This window comes from Mesoplodon densirostris, chromosome 6, assembly GCF_025265405.1.
Source record: "Mesoplodon densirostris isolate mMesDen1 chromosome 6, mMesDen1 primary haplotype, whole genome shotgun sequence".
Taxonomy (NCBI): domain Eukaryota; kingdom Metazoa; phylum Chordata; class Mammalia; order Artiodactyla; family Ziphiidae; genus Mesoplodon; species Mesoplodon densirostris.
Genome location: NC_082666.1, coordinates 108,460,263 through 108,483,888, shown reverse-complemented (window position 1 = coordinate 108,483,888; position 23,626 = coordinate 108,460,263). Strand labels below are relative to the sequence as shown.

Sequence of the window (23,626 nt, the reverse complement as noted above, 5' to 3'; positions counted from 1 at the left end):
AGGTTACACATATTTTATAGACACTGTTTTCTTTCTTTTTTTTTTTTTTTTTTGCAGTATGCGGGCCTCTCACTGTTGTGGCCTCTCCCGTTGCGGAGCACAGGCTCCGGACGCGCAAGCTCAGCGGCCATGGCTCACGGGCCCAGCCGCTCCACAGCATGTGGGATCTTCCTGGACCGGGACACGAACCCATGTCCCCTGCACCGGCAGGCGGACTCCCAACCACTGTGCCACCAGGGAAGCCCTAGACACTGTTTTTATAGGACTAATTGACTTTCTTTTGAAGCACTGGTATATTGTTGCCAATTCAGATCATTCCACAGTTCAAATAAGAGGTCCCTTTTCCTCATGGCTTTTTAGGGAAGTCTTTTAAAGTAATACATGAAAATCTGATTAATATATAGTCTAGTTTTCATAATTGTATCTGTTGTGATTCAAGGACTGATTTAAGATTTCTATTTCATTTTATTTTTCTTGTTTTGTGGCAATCACAGACAGTTAGCCATGTTCACCTTCTGATACCTATGACACAATTTTCATATCACAGAAGGCAGAACTCACCTTACCAAGCCCTCAGGATTGTTTACTGATTATAGACTCAGTTAATTCTTCTCAAACAGTGCAAACAGTCAAGGTCAGCTCCTTTTTGTTGATTTGTTTCCAAGAGGCCTCGTAGGATACTGCCCACCTCTGTAGCTCCATTTCACAATTTATCTTGGCTGTGTTTCCCTTCACACATTGTATTTATCATCATTTCACTTATCCCAGACTTACTAATCAATACATCAATTAACAAATATTTGCTGAGTTCTTTTTGTGGTGGCACATGATATTTATCTTGCCCAGGAGACATTACCTTTCCTATGGTAACTACATTTAGGTTTCCCTTTGGGGTGTCTCTCCCTACATCTCTCAGTCATGTGCTTTGGAAGCAGCAGAGCTCCAGCAGTGGGCACATGACTCAGACTGGCCAATCAGTGTAGTCCATTTCTCTGGCCCCAGTGAATTGTGTGGTGATGGGCACACGACATAAAACAGTCCATTAGGAATGAATTCCATGACTTTGGACTAAAACTGTTGGGAAGAGAAGCTGTCTTTCTCCCAGGGTTACTAACCAGGTGCAGTATTTCTGGGGCTACCTTTAATCCCACTATTAGAGGATCTTTGAAGAATGAAGCCAATTATAGAGAAAACCAGACCAAAGGAATGGAGAAAGAAATTCTTATGTCCCTTTAAAAAGCCTGATGCGGGCTTCCCTGGTGGCGCAGTGGTTGAGAGTCTGCCTGCCGATGCAGGGGACATGGGTTCGTGCCCCGGTCTGGGAGGATTCCACATGCCGTGGAGCGGCTGGGCCCGTGAGCCATGGCCGCTGAGCCTGTGCGTCCGGAGCCTGTGCTCCGCAACGGGAGAGGCCACAACAGTGAGAGGCCCGCGTACCAAAAAAACAAAAAACAAAAAAGCCTGATCCAACTGTGTCTGAAGCTGATATCAGGCTACATGTGTACCTTAGAACATACACAATTTCTGTCCTTCACTAAAAAGGACTACTGATTAAAATACTCACATGTGCAAAGATTCTGAAAAATACAAATTTCTGGTTTCCAAGGATTTACAATAGATCAGAAAGAATAAAATATAATCATATCAAGTTAGCATTACTCTTCAAAAGTATGCTATTTTTTCTCTCTATCCCTGAAATTATTCAGGATTGTTTGCATACATTCCTTTCTTCAAAGATAGATTGCAGAGAAGAGAGCCTGGTCTTCTATTCACCTCCTTTTTCTTAATATCTAGCAAAGTGCTTGTACATGGAAAACAGTCAATAAATTTTTATTGAATTTATCTGAAAAGACAACTAATGGTACTCAGGGATTTATGGTAAATGCCAAATGAGTAGTTTAGATCATGACATCCTATTTTATGTTAAATCACATTTTTTGTCCTCTGGGCCAGGTCTTCATTCAGATTGCTACCACTAGATAATTTGTGTTTTGTTTTGCTTTCTTGAGCAAAGCCATGGCTCAATACTAGACAGAGGCAGCTTTGTGGGGATAGAAGAAGGGGAATTGAGAAAGCCTCCAGGGATTTATGTTTTACAAGGAATATGCTCCATTATCAAAATAATGTTAAATTATCTTGTTCACTTAACTTTAAATTGATCAACCATAAAATTTTAATGAGGAAAAGAGAGAGGAAGATTCACTCCCAATAATCAAAAGTATATGCAATAATAATATCTTGATCATAATCATTGTTTTTGACCTTTCCTAGCTCAAATAACTCAGCCACTTTTACATAGTTGCAGTGTAGAACCATTTTGTCACTAGTTAATTAGAACCAAATGCCCTGACAAGGTCTGATTCTTTCTTTATTCTCAGAGCTGTGAATCTTTTTTCTTCCTGGACCAAACTAAAGTGAACTTCGTTCCTGTCTGATATTTATCCAGCTTCAAAAGTGGAAGCACCTGAAGCTACTTTGTTCAAGGTAAGTGAACTAGATATCTGCAGTTAATATTTGTTTCTTTTAAATTTTAATCGATACAGGCATGTGTGGTCTTATATGAGGATGCATATAAAACAATGCTCAAAACAATGCTTTTATTACAGTAGCTAAGATTCACAGAAGGAACTGAAAATGCATGAGTGATATTCAACACCTCTATCTTTTTCTCTTGGGTTATGTCATTCTATAGGATGAAATAATGATGGTTAAAGTTTAATTCGTTTCTATGTTTTTTTTAACAACTTTATTGGAGTATAATTGCTTCACAGTGGTGTGCTAGTTTCTACTCTATAACAAAGTGAATCAGCTATACATACACATATATCCCCATATCTCCTCCCTCTTGCGTCTCCCTCCCACCCTCCCTTCCCCACCCCTCTAGGTGGTCACAAAGCACTGAGCTGATCTCCCTGTGCTATGCGGCTGCTTCCCACTAGCTATCTATTTGACATTTGATAGTGTATATATGTCCATGCCACACTCTCACTTCACCCAGCTTACCCTTCTCCCTCCCTGTGTCCTCAAGTCCATTCTCTACGTCTGTGTCTTTATTCCTGCCCTGCTCCTAGGTTCTTCAGAACCTTTTTTTTTTTTTTAGATTCCATATATATGTGTTAGCATATGGTATTTGTTTTTCTCTTTCTGACTTACTTCACTCTGTATGACAGACTCTAGGTCCATCCACCTCACTACAAATAACTCAATTTCGTTTCTTTTTATGGCTGAGTAATATTCCATTGTATATATGTGCCACATCTTCTTTATCCACTCATCTGTCGATGGACACTTAGGTCACTTCCATGTCCTGGCTATTGTAAATAGAGCTGCAATGAACATTGTGGTACATGACTCTTTTTGAATTATGGTTTTCTCAGGGTATATGCCCAGTAGTGGGATTGCTGGGCCATATGGTAGTTCTATTTTTAGTTTTTTAAGGAATCTCCATACTGTTCTCCATAGTGGCTCTATCAATTTACATTCCCACCAACAGTGCAAGAAGATTCCCTTTTCTCCACACCCTCTCCAGCATTTCTTGTTTCTAGATTTTTTTGATGATGGCCCCTCTGACTGGTGTGAGGTGATCCGTCATTGTAGTTTTGATTTGCATTTCTCTAATGATTAGTGATGTTGAGCATCCTTTCATGTGTTTGTTGGCAATCTGTATATCTTCTTTGGAGAAATGTCTATTTAGGTCTTCTCATTTTTGGATGGGGTTGTTTTTTTGATATTGAGCTGCATGAGCTGCTTGTAAACTTTGGAGATTAATCCTTTGTCAGTTGCTTCAAATATTTGCAAATATTTTGCAAATATTTTCTCCCATTCTGAGGGTTGTCTTTTCATCTTGTTTATGGTTTCCTTTGCTGTGCAAAAGCTTTTAAGTTTCATTAGGTCTCATTTGTTTATTTTTGTTTTTATTTCCATTTGTCTAGGAGGTGGGTCAGAAAGGTTCTTGCTGTGATTTATGTCATAGAGTGTTCTGCCTAGGTTTTCCTCCCTTTCTATGGTTTTATTAGATAACTAACATCATGGGTTTTTCATGAGACGGACCCCTGAAATAAGTTTGAATTTCAGCACCGCCATTTGTCAGAGCTGTTAATTGTAGACAAGTCACTTACCTTTGCCAGCCTGTTTTCCCATCTGTTCCTCATGGAGTTGCTGTGAGGACCAAGTATTCTAATGTATGTGAGGTCAAAGGACAATGGTAGTAGTAGCAAGAGTTACAGATTAGCTGGAGTAGTAATTCTGTGCAAGCTTTCCCTATATCCTCCCTAGGAAACTTGATGTAAAGGCAATTCCATTTTTCCCCAATGTTGAATGGGCCATATGGCTGGCTAGGCCCCCTCTTTCTTCACATTCCGCCTGTGTCCCTCAGGGATGTGTATGTGGTTGAACTGGTATCCTTCCAGGATGGAGGGAAACTGTTCTTCAGTTCAGAGTACACCTCTAGGAAACATGAGAATGACAAATAATAAAAAAGAACCAGCCCCAAATGCTGTCAAATTGTGAGTACAAAACTAATGTTGGTTTTCATGTCGCTGAATTTTTTGTTAAAGGAATTAAATTCTAACAAAACTAGCTTTGGTCAAAGAAGTTGACCCAATTTCATACAAGAAATAAGGATGTTACTGGGAATTGAACAGTTTATTGCTAGAATAATAAAGACGACAAGAGGAAGAATTATGGTCTCTTTTGTTCTCTCTTGAATCCCAGCTAGTAAAGTTGTGCCTGGACTATAAGAGGTGCTCAGTATATACTTATTGAATAAATGAGTGAATGCTGCTAAAAAAAAAATAACAGGTGGACTTGGGCTGATTTTTAAGCATGATAAGTGTGCCATGTAAAATAAACTAGATAGAAGCAACATAGTTAAGCCAGGAAGCTGAAATTCCTCTTCTCTGAAGATCTCTAAGGGTAGGTTTAACTCCCATTTCTCCAAGATCCTGTCAGTTTACCTTTTGAAAAGAGGATAGGCCAGATATATTCTGAGGTTGAAAGGCTCTAGAACTCTCATGGAAAGTTCCATATATGTGTGAAAGGTCTTTCGTCATCTTGGAACTTGGAGAGCTTTGCCAGGCACCACAAATATTTATCCACAGTTAGTCTTTTACCCCCAATCATGCCTTAAGACAGATTTTCCTGCTACAGATCCATTTTGCTTCTGACACTATTTTGTTGCAAGCCACCAGTTACCTGTGTGTGCAGGTGCTAATGACCCCAGTGATATTTATTCATAGTTCACTTTTCCTTCACAGAAAGCAGGAAACAGTTCCTCATTAGTATCTGGGCCATATGTAAATAGCTGAATGACATTGTTGCTTTCTGTCCGCAAAGGAGAGAAATTTTGCTCAGGGTTTCACAGATAATACTGATTTTTTTGTGTCCCAGATCATGTTCAGGATATCATCATACATTGTGGTTCTACTTTCCTTTTGAAAATAATGTAGTAGATCAAAGTACTTATTTCTTTTATGTGAATAATGCTTTATTCATTTAAACTCCTAATATGAAACAAGAATAGTTATTAAAAGATTTCATGGAAATTTGGGGTAGAAAACAGTGCTCGTTTTATAAGCAATTGGAAATCAAATGGTAATTATTTTGAGAAAGAACTTTCTTATTACCATGGTGGGCTACTGACAATTGTTTAGGATAAGGTAACTAATTTAATAATTAAGTGACTATATTTGTTGCCCAAATCTCTGAAAATGGACAGGTTTCATGTTAAATGGTCTAATGTATATGAAGCCAAAGCACAATTTTTGTTGTTTTTCTGGTTTGATTACTTAATAGATACAGTACCAGAAATAAACCACAGCCTAGAAGGCCCCATCATAGCTAGAATACATCTCAGGAAGACATAATTGGAAGATAAGTTTGAACCAATGAAACCCACAGAGCAGAAAGATACCATTACAGATTTAAAGATCATATATCTTATACACTTTAAGATAAAGTTGATGAATCTGAAGGACCCAGATCAGTAAAACCAACTTAGTCACATTGCATATGTAAAGAAAAGACAATGGGTCTAGTGAAACTAAGATGACTAACATAGCAAAAGACTTCAGTGCTCTCTAGTTTGCTTTGAAGGTATAATTTATGAAGATGCTTTAAGGTCATATGTAGTACAAATGACAGTATTTTTAGAGATATATTTGTGCTCTGTAGGATTCATGAGTAATAATGCCTGGAGCACTCCAACAAAGGTAGTTGCATGAATTAATGGAGCAATCTGGGCATCAGTCCAATAAAAATGTTGGCTGAATGCTTCCTTGGGGGGAAAAGATGCTGAGAACAGGATAGTTATAAGCAATTGATGCTGGTTAAATAGAACATCTTCCTTACTCTTTTCAGCTTGCTTCTGAACTAAGTCAGCTGTGTGTCTTTGAGAGAGGAAGAAGAAGACTTTAAGGGGCAAGTTTACTTTAATGCAAAGAGTCAATTTTCAAGTAACGTACTTCTTTTAGGGTAGACTGACCTGAGTATGAAAACCCAGGCTTACTAGCAAGCCCTTAGTTATAAAGTCTCTGCATTTAATGCTGATATCTCAGATTTATGCTGCACACTTCCTATAAGATCAAAGTACAATATGTAATTCTCAATTTCAATGCAACTACATATTTGAATAAATTTATTTTGTGTTGGGAACAGTGGGAAGAAATGGAGTCAGTTAACCAGGTCTAATAGGAAGAGTTCCCTTCTCTCTTGGCTTGAGGTCTTCCATGGGGACATAAGGAAATAAAAACTCTAGGCTCATAAGAACTTCTGTGTCCCACTTGCCAATCAAAAATAGAAGGCAACTGGTTGTCTTTAAGTGATTGGTAGTGGGCATGGAAGAAAAGAGCATGCTGTGGAATAGCTGGGCTGGGTGGAGTGTCACATGCTTTTTAGAATTGGTCTGAAGGTCACTCTCTCCATTTATAGCCATGGAACGGATGGAGACCAAATTCAGTGTCAGAATGTTTGAAATCCATCCTTATTCTATAACTTTCTAGCCATGTTACTCAGGGCAGGTGGCTTAACTTCTCTGAGGAGAAGTTTAACTTTTTAAATGTACACAATTGGAAAAATAAAACTCTCCTCTGTGTCTTACAATCATTTCCTGAGACGCTATTGAAATAATGTATGCAGATGTGTTTTGCTGGTTGAGGAGAACTATGCCATTGTGAAGTGTGGACATTATTATTCTCTCTAATGGAAAGCTCCCTGAGGGTTTATACCGTTCATAAACCTCTTGCAGCTGCCTACTTTACTTCCCAAACCCTCCTCCTTTGGCTCTTCTTGTTGTTCTAATTACATCCAGGAGGACAACTCCATTAGGAATTAATGAGCTTTAGTACCTTCATTTGCCATCTGCTCCCCTCCCCCTTTTAACAAATGAAGGTGTGTCTCAGCCTCAAGACCTTATGTTGACTGTAGCCAGGCAGATGTAGCCAGAGTGATTCAGATGAGAAAGATTCTTTATTCTGTGGTACCAAGGTCACATTTGGATTTGGTGCTGCTTTTGGAAGCCAGATGGCGACTGGAAGGTGAGAAGAGCCTCTGTTTAGAGCCCTGCTATGGAACACACTGGCCCCACTGGCATTCATTTATTCAAGCAGGCATTTATTCATTCAATTAACATTTACTGTGTCTGTTATATGCCAGACACTGTGCTAGATGGCAAGGATATAAAGTTGAATGAGACGGACTCTTTTCCCTGAATTGCTCACAGCCTACTGGAGGAGATAAATACATGTATCCAGGTAACTATAGTGCAATATTTGATGTGCTCTAATAGTCCTATAGCACTGAGTCTAGGTTCAGATATAGGGAAAGTTAGAAGAGCTGAATTGCTCTCACAATTGGGGCTTTTCAGAGAAAGGACTGTCTTCTCAGTTGCCTCCATGTCTATTAGCAAAAGGAACTGGTTTGTGGACCAGTAAGTATCTAGTTGATGCCCCCCAATTGCACATCTCTCTTTTCCTTTATTCCTATGTCTGCTGTGTCCAGTTTGGGAATCACCTAGGACATAACTGCAATACTGGAATGATTTGCAAATGTAGAGAATAATAATCTCCCCATCTCTATTCATAATAACTGTGTACCATCTATTGTTTAATGAAGAGGGTGGTAATTAGGGTCCTAATAGATAACAGATGGCACACAAAACTGTTACAAGGGTGTGAGTACAGCCCCATAGGAGGGATTGTGCAAGAATCTGGGGCTAGGAGCAGCTGAGCTGAGACAATCTCTATGTCCAAAGGGAAGAAGAGAGGGATCAGTTTCAGGACCCCAGCAGAAAAAGGACCCCTGGAGAATTGGTCTTCTTGAGAGGTACGGTAACCTTCAGTAAAAGGTCATAGTTAGCCCACTTGGAGGCTATCTAGCAGGGAGAAAGCCAGGGAAACAAATCCCCTGCCTTCACTTTCCTCCTCCCTCCCTCACATCTCTCTGATGCTCTCCATGGCCCAGACCCAGCTAGAAGTCTCAGGGGCTGGGATCCTGTCAACCTCACCCTTCCAGTTCACCAGAGAAGGGTGGAGAGGGGACCTGGGAGGGCAAACAGAAGATAACCACCCAGGAGAGATCAGGATCCTCACCTGTAACATGACTGTGTAAGAATGTAGACTTGCCTGCCCCCAAAAGTTATGTTAATTATGTATATATGCGTATATATATGTGTGTGTGTGTATATATATATAACATAATTTTTATGCACATTTTATTATGCCTATATATATATATATACACATATATATGCACATATATACATGTGTGTTTTCTTAAAATAATAGCACACAAGTTCTGTACAGTAAGTCCCCTACATACAAACCTTCAAGTTGTGAACTTTCAAAGATGCAAACATGCATTCGCATGTCCAATCACGTAAGTTCAAGTGTCTGGGGTAAATTGTCACGTGCATGCTTCTTCTACGAGTGGTTGTGCTTTTGTGTAGTTTACAGAACTGTATAGAGGACAGTAATACAGTATCTTATTTCAAGCCCAGGATGTCCAGAAGCAAGCATAAAAGCATAGGTAAAGTAGCTGGTACTACTGTACTTTTCAGAGTACTGTACTGTAAGATTAAAAATGTTTTCTTTATTTTTTCTGTTTGTTTTGTATGTATTATTTGTGTGAAAAGTATTATAAACCTATTTCAGTTCCGTACTATATAGCCGAGTTGTTAGTTGGGTACCTAGGCTAACTTTGTTGGATTTGCAAACAATTTGGACTTAAGGAACGCGTTCTCGGAATGGAACTCATTTGTATGTAGGGGACTTATTGTTTAACTTTCTTACTTGAGATGCTTTACCAAACACTCTTTTTCTTTCCTTTTTAAAAATACTTTCTTAGTTATGGAAAATGTCAAACACACGCATACATACTAAATCCCTAGATGCCCATTATTTTGCTTTAGTACTTATCAATTCATGACCAATCTTGTTTCATCATGCTCGCATCCAATCTTCATAATCCTATGATTTTGAAATACATCCCATGTTTGGCTTTTGTTAGGCCAAAGGCATGTTAAAGCTATTTTTTAAAATGAATCCCCTTTCTCAATCACAAATTAAGCATATATTTTTAAGAGCTGAATCATAGGCAGTAATTAATATATTTTAAAAGGTCAGTCAGCCTCTCTTAACCCTAGATTGTTTTAAAATGATAAATGATTGCAAAACACAATGAATAACATGATTTATATAACTGTTTACTGTGTTATAGTTTAAAAATACTGGCTTATACCTTTTCTTTTACCTCTTTTTCTTTTCATTGTTTGGTAGTTAACTAAATTCCTAAATGATGATTTCTTCCGTTTTATTTATCCCCCACCCCTATATTGGGAACCTATCATGGGGTGCCATTCAGTATATAGAACATTGTTCCCCTCTGATTTGTAATGTCCCATCTTCCATATATCAGATTTCAATACATGTATGGGCCTGTGTTGGGCACCTCTTTTTATTCTGTTGGTTTATTATTTTTTAAATCATTGTGCCAACATCATACTTTATAATATACTATAAAGTATCACTTTATAATAATTCTTCATATCTGGCGTTTGGAGTCTTTAGACGTATCCTAGCCTTTCTTGGCCCGCTCTTCCATATAAATAGGTTCAGCTTGTCAAACTCCATGGGGAAAAAATCCTATTGGTATATGGCAGTTGATTTCTAAGATGATCTGAACTACAAAACATATTTGTTGAGAACTTTGAAAGTTTTCTAGAAGTTTATGAACTGAAGGCTTCATGAGGCTTAAGACAAGCAGGAATAAAATATGATTTTCTCTTTGTGCATGTGAAAGCTTGATTAAAAGAAAAAGAATATATTTTTGTAATATTTGTGTGTCAAGCATAGGATCCATATCTTTTTGTTTAATGTAGTTTTCTACTCACTTTAAGATCTTTCTTTGCAATATGGGCTCTCAGTGACTAAAAAGGCAAGGTTGAGAAGAAATGAGAAATGATTGACAGAAGATCTCAAGAGCTCAATGGTCTCAAAAAATATGCACCATGGACCCAAGGGGCAATGCATAGAAGGAATATATTAATTGGCTGGTGATTTGAAGATATTAATGATGAAGACCATGGCTGCAATACAGCTGAGTCACCAGTCATTTAAAAATGTAGGATCTGAATGCTTAGGAATTGTATTAGTTCTCTGTTTGCTGAGTAACAAATGAGTGGCTTAAAACAACCCAGGTTTTATGGGTCAGGAGTCCAGGCACTGGGTCCTCTGCTTGGGGTCTCACCAGGCTCTGATAAACGTGTTGGGTGGACCACATTTTCACGTGGACATCAGCCTGGGGGGGAATGCACTTCCATGCTCATTCAGGTCGTTGGCAGAATTCATATCCTGGTTGCTCCAAGACTGAGGTCCCCAGCTTTTTGCTGATTGTCACTGGAGGCCACCCCAGATCCTAGAGGCAATGCAGTTCCTCCCTGTGGGCTTCTTCGGTGTGGCTGCTTGCTTCAGCCAGCAAGGAGGGTCTCTGGCCTGTAGAAGGCCCGGTGCCTCTTTTATGAGCTTTCACCTGATTAAGGCCACACAGGATAATCTCCTTTTTGATTTACCCTTTTGACTTGGGACCTTTATAACATCTGCCAAACCCCTTCACCTTTGCCATACTCAATTGTTTAGAAAAAAGTCACAGGTCCTGTCTATGCTCAGAGGGAGGTGGTGATCATACAAGGTGTCAACACCAGGCGAACAGAGTCATAGGGCCACGCTAGAGGCTCTTTGCATAGGGCTATAATAAAATGGCAGAAAAATTGTCATCTGTGGTCACAGTTCTGGCCACCTGGTTCTTTAAAAGGAAAGGGCGTTTCTGGGATGAGACCTGCAGAGGCAGAGGTGTTAGGGTGATGTGGGTGCAGCCCGTTTTGCCTTGTGTTTGTGAGAAGCAGAAGGAACACACATTGGCCTCCCCGAGCTTTCAGGGTATCTGTGCTGTAGGGCTTGGGAGCTTGCTGTGGGCTGTCTCCCCTTCAGAGCAGTAGATGTGGGGACGCAGACACGTGGCTCTGACGGGCAGGCAACACGGATCTCCTTGCAGTCAGCAGCCCAGGAAAGAGTTAAGCCTTGGCTTTTGTTCCTGAGCTAGGAGATTTTGATTAGATGCTTAATTGCTATTGGAACCTCGTGTGTAGGGTACACGCTTAGCGACCTGAGACAGTCAGAGACCGAATTTAGTACCTACTCTTAGGCCTGCTCCCAAGGACGAGAAGAAAAGGAGTTGTGAGGTACATTGTTGGCACAAACGCTGGGTGAACAATCACCTTCCTGGCCCAGCAGCAGTTTCCTGGTGCAGGTGATTCTGTGGCATTTGTGCTGTACAGCTCCCTTCACCTTTCTGGCCCCAGCCTGCAGAAAAATTCTGGCACAGCAGGGAATTAGTGCCTAATGGCAAGAGAAAAGGAAATTAGCATTTCCTAACAGCTAACCAAACACAAAAGCGTCCCCCAGCCTTGCACGGAACACCTCTGACCATCATCCATCCCTCTATGGCCAAGCCCTGCACCTTACAATTTGTGCTTAATTATACAGGAAAAGAGAAATCTGTTTCTCTGGGAGAGCCTCTGAGAACCTGTTGGGGAAAGCTTTCAATTTTAATTACAGAAGAAATACTGGCTGAGGCAATGGTGAAAAGGAATTACCTTTCCTTTTCTTCTGATTTTGCAAAACAGCTGGCAGCAGACACTGGCACATAGAAGGTGTGTAGGAAATGTGGGTCCAATAAATGAATAAATATGTGAATGAAAAAACAACTGTGAAACACTTACACAAGAATATTCTTCTTTCAAAAGAATAATGAAAAATAATTTCATTCAATAAGAGTCATTCTTAGTTACTGATACATGACTCAGTAGTTCCCATTCAATTTAAAATGTTCCATTTTTTTCTGATACTTCACAAGTCATTAATTAAATGTTGCTCACTTTTAAGGCCAATCTGTGAGACATTATTTATCCTGTCTACTCTAAAGTTCCAGCATCAACTCAGGCGGGGCTTCACCATGTACTGATCATGGGACCTTGGCCTCTCATTGCCTCAGTTTTCTCATTTGTAACATGGGTATAATAATAGGCTTATTTCATAGGCCTATGAGGAGGAAAACCTCATATATATTTGTGTGTGTCTATATATATGTATTTAAACAGTGTCTTAGAATAGTGTCTGGCACATGATAAGCATTACAGAGTATTGACTGCTGCTACTAGTACTGTTATTATGAGAACTAACTGTTGAGAATAATTCTTCATATACTGGTTTATTCCACTCAAGATAAAGGAAACTAATAGAATATTAGAAATCAGATTAAACACAGAAAGCCAGTAAAATATACCAAGACAGAAGATGATGAGAGTGTAAAAGCATAGAAGAAAAAAAATGGTTTTTGTTTTTCTTTTTCTTTTTTAAAGAAGGAAAAAGCCTAGAAATAGGACAAAAACTATTCGTTGGCTATACTGACATGGAGATCGCTGGTGACCTCCATAAGTAAAATTTCAGGACAGTGGGCAAAGAGATTACGGTGAGAGAAGTCAGATGGATGTAACTTATAGAGTAAATGGGACGTGAGGAAATGGAAACAATATATGAAGATAACAATTTTGAAAAGCTCAGACATGAATTGGCTAAAGAAGATATGCAGGGATTAGGGGAGGAGGGAGGCTTTCATGTTACACATATAGTTTTTAACATTTTAAGTTGGAGTTACTAGTCTAGAATGAGGTTGAATTTTGGCAAGAATCATTCATAAGGAGTAGATGGGCTGTAGAAAATGCAGTGCTGTGAAATACTTGAGAAGATGAGAGGAAATGAAATGCTATCTGTAGTGCACATGGACTTTTAACTTTCACTCCTGTAGTAAAAGGGAATACAAAGATCAACGCAAATGCTAATGAATTAATGGATTTGGCAGTGGACTATTTACTGACTTCTGTGTTCTTAATGAGTTATGAAGCACCTCACCGGCTCAGAATGGAGGGAGTAGAGAGGATGGAGGAACATTTGAGGAGGGCAGGTAAAGCTTCTCAGAAAATAGTCCTTAAGGAGAATTAGAAAGAACATACTATAAGTCAGAGCACTATTTCCAGTCTTGAAAATCCATTTGAAGCTGGTGATTATTAATTTATTGGAATACCAATTTGCCCTGCCACATGATTTTTCTCCAGCTACCTGGATATAAGTTACACAGAGGCAGAAGAGAGTGAGAGATAACAATTGAGGGAAAATACAATTAGTATTTTTTTTACCTTTTTCCACTTCCCCGCTCCAACTCTGGGGAGCCTTCATGGACATGGCTGCCCTCCCAGCCTCCAGCAGCACTCTGTTATCAAAGAATTCAAAGAAATGGAACATAGGTTTCCAACTTATTAATTTAGCAAAATGAAAAATTTTATATAATGTCTTCTGTTGGCAAAGATGTTTGCAATATAATTTGGTTCCATCTTTTGACAAGTAATTTGGCAATGTCTAGCAAGATAAAAATGTTAATAGCTTTTTACACATTAATTCTAATTCTGGAAGCTTATGCCAAGAAATACTTTATAATCCAGAAAATTATTATATAAAGATGCTCATTGTCATGTCATTTGCAATAACAAAAAATTAGAAACACCTTTAATTGTTAACAGTAGGAAAACAGTTTAGGAAATTATATCCACTTAGTAGAAAATTACACAGTTACTATAGTATAATTACAAGATGATGGAGCAAAATAGAATAATGCTTAATAAAGAATGAAGAAAGCTGACCTACAGTTGTGTCTTCCTTATGACAGTAATTATGTAAACATATAAATATTTATTAAAACTTAAAACCAAAATAAGGTTTTAAAAGCTCTGTACCCGTAATGGGGATTTTATGTTTGTTTCAAAATATTTTTTAACATAACTCTTATAATTTTGTTTTTTCTACTCCTTTTCTTAAGAATTTCTGATTATTACCTCATTTTTCATTTCATAGTTTCAAATAAAGTCAGCAATTTTATCATCAGAGAAGATTAGACTTATTTGACAGTTCATAATTCCAAGTTATTTGGTTTAAAAAGACCATATACACTTGTAGGTGCTTTCAAAATAAAATTTCGAGAATTTTTTTTTTTTTTTGCTCAGTCTTTCCTAGTATGGAGATTAAGCAAACTACCTAAAATTGCTAGCCATTCTTTTTTCATTTTTGGCATTTTATTCAGTTATTCACAGAAATGATAACAAATGAGTCTGCAGTTGCCTCTGCCAATTTCTTAAATCCTCTATTATCCACAATATGAAACCATACTAATATGAATGCTTCCAGTATTTTCAGAGCTCTTTAGTTATTATACTTGAGCATTCTGTATGAAGTATCTTATGTAAGTGTAAAATTTAGACTCAACTTCTGGAAGCTTTTCATTTCTTAGTTCAAAAGTGAGAGATGCTTAATCCAGCCATATGATTAACAATTACCTGTATAGTAAGAAGCTCCTAAATTATTGTTTTCTGGATACCTGGCAGTTTTCTTGCCATTTCTCAGAAGTTCTCTATTAAACACATTCTCTCTCTCTCTCTCTCTCTCTCTCTCTCTCTCTCTCTCTCTCTCTCTCTCTGTCTCTCTCTCTCTCTCTCTCTCTCTCTCTCTCTCTCACACACACACACACACACACACACACACACTGTGATTAAAAGCACAGACTTTGGCATTATGAAGTCTAAGGTTCAATTTCCAGTTCTGTAGTTTCTGGGCCACTTCACTTTAGGCAAGTAACCTAATGTCTCTGAACCTTGTTATTTTCATCTGTAAAATGGACATTATAATCATATCAGACAATCCTCAAAACATCCGTAATGATTTTAGAGTTTCAGAGTCAGGTACAAGCAGGCACTCAGTAAATGGCTAGTGCTTTTATCACTTTATTATTATTTAGGTCTTGATTTTCCTTGAGTCTGTGAGTCCCCATAATGAAACGTAATTTCCAGTAGATTAACACCTGTTTTCACCAAAAATTTTAACTGAGTTCATTACTTTCTGTGCAACCCAGATTAGTTTTCTGCCTTTTTTTCTGTGCCGTATGTAGGTGTTCAATAGATTTATTTAATAAATGTACGAATGCATGAATGCATAGATGAATTTTTAAATGCTTCTTTTTGAGAAGGTAGAACAAATGTGACACAGTAGAACAGATAAGAAAATAGTCCATGGAAAAAATGACAGAGTCACATATGTGCCCAGGGCCAGCCTAAGAAGAATTGCGTTTTTTTTTTTTTAAGGGAAAATGTGTTGAATAGCTTATTTTAATTATTTTTAAAAGTTTAGTACAGGGACTTCCCTGGCAGTCCAGTGGTTAAGACTTCGCCTTCCAATGCAGGGGGTGTGTGTTCAATCCCTAGTCGGGGAGCTATGATCCCACATGCCTCGCAGCCAAAATACCAAAACATAAAACAGAAGGAGTATTGTAACAAATTCAAAAAAGACTTTAAAAAGTGGTCCACATCAAAAGAAAAGTTAAGTACAAAAATTTGCTGATGATTTACATATTTAGCACCAATAAAATAATGTGAGATTAGCTGTACTAAAACAGAATGTTGAGCTACATTCGCATTAAGTGACATTATATAGTCTAATTTTGTGGAAAACTTCTGAGATGGCTGATAAAAAGTAAGATGGTGAGTGACCTTTGAGCAGAAAAAGACAGAAAGAGAAATGGCCTTTTCTACATTCTATTGTGCCTCTAAGTAAAATGCTTGGTAATCTAGCTACAAAGCTATATGTCATTTGGCTTTAGGCACCTACTGTGATTTACCTTGTGAAGATCAGATTTTGCCATGGAGAGGATTTGTAAAAGTATCACACATTCCAGTACCATTGGCAACCACAGCTACCAAAAACGCTAATTTAACTTGATGAACCTAATATCAGATGATAGTATCATTTCTTGTGGGTATTTTCGGAAAAGGTGGGTAGAAAATGTATAAAAGTGAATACATTGTTGACTGAAATAACAATTCATCATTTTGAAAACATTAAATACATTAAAGTTGTTATAGCATCAGGCGTTAATATTTCACTGTACTTTAGACATTGCCTACAATCAACGTTTTCTGCCCTTTGAAACAGAATCATGCTTGTGGTATGCATTAATCATAGAAAAGATTAAACACTGAAAAGAAATTCAGCCTTTAAAGACAATTTGCTTTGATTTATTCAGTGAGTTCTTCCAAAAAGTTAATACCAAGAATTATTGCTTGTTGAATTGGAGTTACAAATTCTTTCAGGGTTACTTAGTATTTTCTTTAATATGAGTATCAAGGAAGGTAAAGGAAATTTACATATTTTTTAGGAAATACAGGCACATACTCATAAAACAAGAAACACGATGTTTTTATAGACTTTATTTTTTAGAAGTGTTTTAATTTTACAGAAAAATTGAGAAGATAGTATAAAGTGTTTCCATATACACTATACCCATTTCCCTCTATGATGATCCACCTATATTAGTATGTTACATTGTTACAATCAATTAACAAATATTGATACATTATCATTTATTATAGTCCATCCATTAGTCCAGTTCCTTAGGTTTTACCTAATGTCCTTTTTCTATTCCAGGATTTCATCCAAAACATCACATTACCTTTAGTTGCCATGTTTCCTTAGGCTCCTCTTGGGTTTGATAACTTCTCATATTTTCCTTGGATGACCTTGACAATTTTGAGTAGTTAGTTTTTTGTAGGATACCCACTACTAGAATTTGTTTGATGCATTTTTCATGAGAATATTGGGATTATGTGTTTTGGGGAGGAAGACCACAGAGTAGAAGGGTTATTCTGTCAGATCACATCAAGTGTACAAAGTATCAATATGCATTATGAATGCTGAGGTCGCCCTTGATCACCAGGCTGAGGTAGTGTTTTTCAGGTTTCTCCATCGTAAGATTACTGTTTTCCCATTTTCATGCTGTACTTTTTGGAAGGAAGTCAATATGCTCAGCCCACAACTAAGGAATAGGGAGTTATGCTTAAGATGGAGTACTACATAAACTATTTGGAATTCCTTTGCACTGGAGATTTATCTATTCTCCTGCATTTATTTATGTATCCAATTATTTATTTATATCAGAAGAACTCATGGATTTTTATTTTATACTTTGGGTTATAATCTAATTCTACTTTAGTTACTTTGTTCCTCAAATTGCTCTAGTCCTGACCCTTGTGAACTCTTTTCAGTTGGCTCTTGTGCCACTCTGAGGTATCCCCATCCTATATATTTTTTGGGAACTTTCTGACACTCTAAGATGCTCTTGTATATAAATCTTGTATATTTACTGCCCCAGTCCTAGAATCAGCTACTTCTTCAAGGATAACTAGGTCTTTTTAGTGGAGAACGGTATTAGACAGGAGGATCTGGGTGTGGGGTGTACTAATTGCTGCTTGGATGTCATTGCTTCTAGATCTTCTCAGCTGACAGAGCAAAGAGATAATATGTGTGTACATGACCCATGTATAGGCACATATCTATAAGTATCTCTCTACATAACCATGTGTATTAAGGTAATATGAAGCAATATTAAGCTAAACATGAACGTATATTGATGTTTCCAACTTTAATCTGTTACCACATAGATCATCTTAGCCTCATCTCTTGCTTATCTTTAAATTTCAACTCCAGCAAAACACTTGACTTTTAGAAGTATGAAAATCAAATTGTAGCAACTTTGGGAAGCCACATCATCTAGCAGAATAATTCTTAAAGGGCAAGGTGTTTATCATCAAATTTTAATTTACAATCAGCAGTACTTTTTAACATCAGTAGACCTCCAGACCTCTGCTTCCAAGAAGATGAAGTAGCCCATTTCTCCCAGGTTCTCCCACTTAAAACTAAAACCCTGAACATAACAACAAACAAACATAGGAAGACGCTGAAAGGTGGAAATGAGAAGGCAGACTTAACTAGGGACTTTGGGACTTGAGGAATAACATGGTGATGAGTCCCCTGTGTTTCCTGTTGCTTCCCATACATCCTGAAGAGGGTATTACAGGAACCCCCAATCAATAACCACCAACAGAACAACAGACAAAAAAGCTTCAGAAAAAAACACAAAACCCTGTTCCCCCTAGCCAAAGTATGAGGAAAGGGGTTGCTAAAGACAGAAGACCATTTGGGCAATAATATACACACTACTCGAGCCAAGTGCCAGTGGGATATTGCATCCATCCCCTATGTCCTGTGGTTTCAGTTGGGCCAAGCTAGGATTTGATCTTCCACACCACCCCACTCCTGCCCTCCAGAAGAGGCAGCGCTCTGATTCCCCACCAGGGTTGTTTCAGTGTGGTCCAGTGGTGAGCTGAGCCTCCACCCCTTTCCATTAGCAAACAGACTTTAAAAGGTGGTGCCTGACAGGCTAGTTAACACTGGGCTGCCCTCACACAGTCGTGGGGTCCAATGGTGGGACTTAGCCTCCGTCTCTGCCTGACATCTATAAGAATAGGATGTTACAGGTTGGAGGGAGTAGGCACCCCACTAACCCCCAACACATGGTGTCAGTGAGACCCAGTGGGGTGCTGAATCCCCATAACCATCCTGAGGCAGTAAGACAGAATGAGGTGGCACAAGCAGGGCTAGTTGGCAGTTCTCTGCCTCTTACCCTGGTGTCAGTGGGGCCAGCAGGTAGCTGACCCTCTACCCACACCCGGCATCAACAAGAAGGAATGAAGTGGGAGGAAGGACAGCAAACACTTCACTTCTCCCCTCCCCTGGTGTCAAGAAATCTACTGGGGAGATGAACTTCCACTCCTACTAAAAGGCAACACAATGATATTAATGTTCCCACTTTTGGGGGAAGGTGTCAGAAAGGCCAATAGGATAGCTGAACTTCTACTTGATCTGTCTGCAGTGAGGCAATGTAAGTGCCCACTTTTGCTGGGGTATCGTCAGTAGGGCCCAATGGAAATCTGTATGTAACCCCCCAGTCCTCATACTACACCTCAAGTAGGATGATTTCCTTCTAAAATGTAATAATAAAATTAAATGGGATGCAGAGTCATATAATAACTCACAATGTTTAGAATACAATGGAAAAATACTCATGACACTAAGAACCAGAAAATCACAGAATAAATGAGAAAAGACAATAAACATACACCAACACTGAGATAAAACCTGTATTGAAATGATCAGACAAGGATTTTAAATAAGCTGTCACATGAATGCTTCAATTAGCAATTATGTGTTCCTTGACAGAAATGGGAAAAATAGAAAATGTAAACAAAGAACTAGAAGCTATAACAATAAAAACAAATGAGAACAGTAGAACTGAAAAATACAACAATCAAAAAGCTTTGCTCAAGAGTAGAGTGGAGATTACAAAGCATAGAATCATGAACTTAGAAGAGATCAATACAATCCACCACATGTACAGAGAAAAATAGACTGAGGGATAGAGACGGGAGAAAGAACAGGATCTCAAGAACGTGTAAACAGTAACAAAAGCACTAACATTCATATCATCAAAGTTCCAGAATGAAAACAGAGCAAGTAGGACTGACAAAGTATTCAAAGAAATCATGACTAAAAAGTTCCCAATTTTTTAGAAGACATAAACACAAATTCAAGAATCTGAGCAAACCCAAAGAGGAAAAACGCAAAGATATCCTTGCCAAGACGTGTCATAATTAAACTTCTGAAAAGTAGAGACAAAAAAAATCTCGAAAGTGGACAGGCAGAAACAATGCATTACTTATTGAGAAACACCAATTCCAATGACAGCATATTTCTTGTCTAAAACTCTGGAGTCAGAAGCATTGACATAACATTTTTCAAGTGCTAAAAGAAAAGAACGCTCAGCCACAAATTCACGCTTTCTATATCCACTTTCTTGTTTGACTTACATTAATGGACCACTAACTCATCTTTCTATATCCGGGACTGCCATCACCCTTCTCCAAAAATCTAGCCACAGTATTTCCAGAGTGATCTTTCTGAAAATGAAACAAATTTTTCTTATAAAAATACCTGATTGTGTTATGAAACTTTTCTCTCTTCTAAGTTACCAGTTAAAATCCTTCAATGGATTCCCATCTTTCTTGGAGTAAAATCTCACATCCAAACTCTCTTTGTCCTATTGGGCTGCTGTAAGATTATGGTGCAGGTTGGGTGGCTCATAAACAACAGGCATTTTTTTCTTCACAGTTCTGGAGGCTGCAAGTGCAAGAATAGGGTGGCAGTATGGTCAGATGAGGGCCCTCTTTTGAGTTACAGACTTCTCATTGTAACCTCACATGGCAGAAGAACTTCAGGAGCTCTGTGGGGTCTCTTTTATAAGAGCACTAATACCTTTATCATTTCCCAAAGGCCCCACCTACTACTACTATCACCTCTGGAAATTAAGATTTCAACGTATAAATTTGGAGGGGAACACAAAGACTAGACCATAGCACTTAGTTTACATACATGGACCATTCATGGTCTTGCTTCTACCACCCTCTCCATTGTCTTCTTTTCTTACACTCCAGTAGCATTTCTTTCTTTTTTTTTTTTTTTTTTTTTTGCGGTACGCGGGCCTCTCCCTGTTGTGGCCTCTCCCGTTGCAGAGCACAGGCTCCGGATGCGCAGGCTCAGCGGCCATGGCTCACGGGCCCAGCCGCTCCGCGGCATGTGGGATGTTCCCGGACCAGGACACGAACCCGTGTCCCCAGCATCGGCAGGCAGACTCTCAACCACTGCGCCACCAGGGAAGCCCCAGTGACATTTCTTATACTGATTATGAATGGAACTCCTTTCTGGACTGATCCTTAACCATTCATTTTCTGGCAAACATGAATTTATCTTGTCTTTTCCTCAAAAATTCACCCTTCCTTCATGTTACATATTCATTTCCATTGCCTTCTACAGGAAGCCCTACTGATATCCCCCATATACTACTCTCCACAGCATGAATTAAGGTCTTACCGTGTCTTCCTATAGCACTCTGTAATAATTTTTACGGTAACTATGGATTTTCTTATTTGAGTGTCACAATACATTGACTTCTAGGTGGCACGATAATGATTTTAGTAACAGTAACACTGGTGCCTAGTTTAACCCATGGCATACTTTAGGTGTTCAATAAATGTTTGTTGAATGAGTGAATGAATGAATGAATGAATGGTCAGTTTGAAATCTTAATCATGTTACTTTTCAAAAATCTGTTAAAAAGATACCCACAGTTTTCCAGAAGATTAGGGACTTAGGATCTTCAACTTGATTTAATAGAGGAAATTTTTACTCATACATCATGCTTAAATACCTCAAAGTAAAACCATTAACCCAGGAATTTAAGGTTACCCATTTGGACTTGCAAGCCAATAATTAATATCTCCTGCCCCAACTGTATTAGATGGTTTCAATGCTCCACTCACATCTCCCCAGCACTCATCATTCCAGTATATGCTGATAGACTCATGCTACCACCTGCAATTATCCACCTTAGGGCAGGCCAGAAATGTACAGGAGTTAATGTATCTGGGTGTAGCTTTCAACCAAGGACAGAGGGGACTGGAAGATAAGTACTTCAAGTTTCTCACCAATTCTTGGGATAACTCTAAGACATGTTCTATAGAGTTTCACAGAACTCCCCTGAAGTACTGGCAGCAGTTTCCTGCAGGAGTAATTGATTCAGTAACGCACCTCTGTTGGCTTCCTTCCATGCCTCCATTCTCAATTCCCACTCCACTTCTGAGTTTTCTGGAAGCACCTCCCAGATGAACAGTTTGCATTCAAATTATTGCCTCAGGTTCTGCTTCTAGGGGAATTCAATTTATAGCCTCCTAACAATCCAGTGCTCCTTACAGAGCCATCACTGGTACAAGTACCAAGGCATGGCACATTATATATCACCCCTCCTAAATCCTAATATTTTGAAACAGATAGGAAAGAGCACGACCTTGAAGAGAAAAATCGTTTACATGAGAATGGCCAATGGATAAAGGGAAGGAGAGACAGTGCCGTTTGTTTTCCATTAATGATAGTGTGAAATTTATGGGCAGATGGTCTAACAGGTGTGACTATAATTTGAGGAGCCTGCTCCCTTGGTTACAGAAGACTGCTATTGTTATTATTATGGAAGCACAACCTCATGACTTTATTGCTTCACTTGATGTAGCCTTTTCCTTTACCCTTAAATCTTTCTACATCACTGAATTGCAGCCAATAGATTTATTTTCTCCCTATGGCTCCATCACAAAAAAAAGACACACATGTGCACACACACACACATACACACACACAGAGTTTTGTGTATGCCAGTGCTAGAAAAGACAAGCTCATGGTGCATGTATGCGATGGATATTGTACATTACAGGTCTCTGTGAAATAGTTTTCTGCAGGTTCGTATGTTTATTTTATGAATAATTAACTTTAGTAAAGTTAACTTCCTGAAGATCTTGATGAAGGCTGAAGAAAGGAAGTAAATTTTAAAGAAAAAGACTTAGAAACTTGCCCTTTTTGCCCTCTCTTTGTGTCTTAATGAACAAAGGATAACTGGGCCTTTTTTGAAGTGTTTGCTTGGGTTGAAGACACAAAATGCAACCTGTACTTTTATCATAATATGTTCAGTTTATGAGTACACAAACTTATAAACCGTGAATTTCCCTAAAGTTATTATACCATTTAGAAGATGTTTGCTTGGACGTTTACTTAAAACCAAACAATTGAGGTCTATATGTCCAAATAATTTCCTTCTCTCTTGCTGTCTCCATTTCAGTTTCCTGAGTTTCTGGGAAGGCCTGGTTTCCCCAAAGGAACGATTTCTGGTAGAATTCTGGAAGTCTGACCCAAGAAAAATAATCCAGTATAGCCAATGAATTGAGGACAAGAAGGTTTCCAATCAGGTAGGAACATTTAATCTCATACATTACAATCACCTTAAATAAGGTGTGCTGATAGCTGGATATGATATAACTGCTTGGAAAAAGATGCATATCTAACCTACCCCACAAGGAAGCTGTTCTCATTTCCCTTAGAGGTTGTGGTGTTTATCAGAGAGTGCCTTGGGGGAAAATGAATACAATAACAGTATGATGCTTTTTTTTTTCATTTTTAGCTCATTGTTGCCAAGTACACTTGGTGATCTTGGTGCCTGTGGTTTAATCCCAGGAGGTTAGACATGTGGAACAGCACATTAA

At 38.5% G+C, this 23,626-nt stretch overlaps 1 long non-coding RNA gene across 3 annotated transcripts in view; it reads left to right on the top strand.

Annotated features, from left to right (window-relative positions):
• Window positions 1-2,382: 2,382 nt before the first annotated feature.
• The window catches only part of LOC132492674 (uncharacterized), a 43,124-nt gene continuing 21,880 nt past the window's right edge, over window positions 2,383-23,626 (top strand). Inside the window, exons 1-2 of one of the 3 annotated variants that reach the window (XR_009532849.1) lie at window positions 2,383-2,484; window positions 23,206-23,332. This is a non-coding gene — a long non-coding RNA (uncharacterized LOC132492674). The remainder of the gene's footprint in view (window positions 2,485-23,205; window positions 23,333-23,626) is intronic. The other 2 variants (XR_009532848.1, XR_009532850.1) reach the window with 2 other exon arrangements.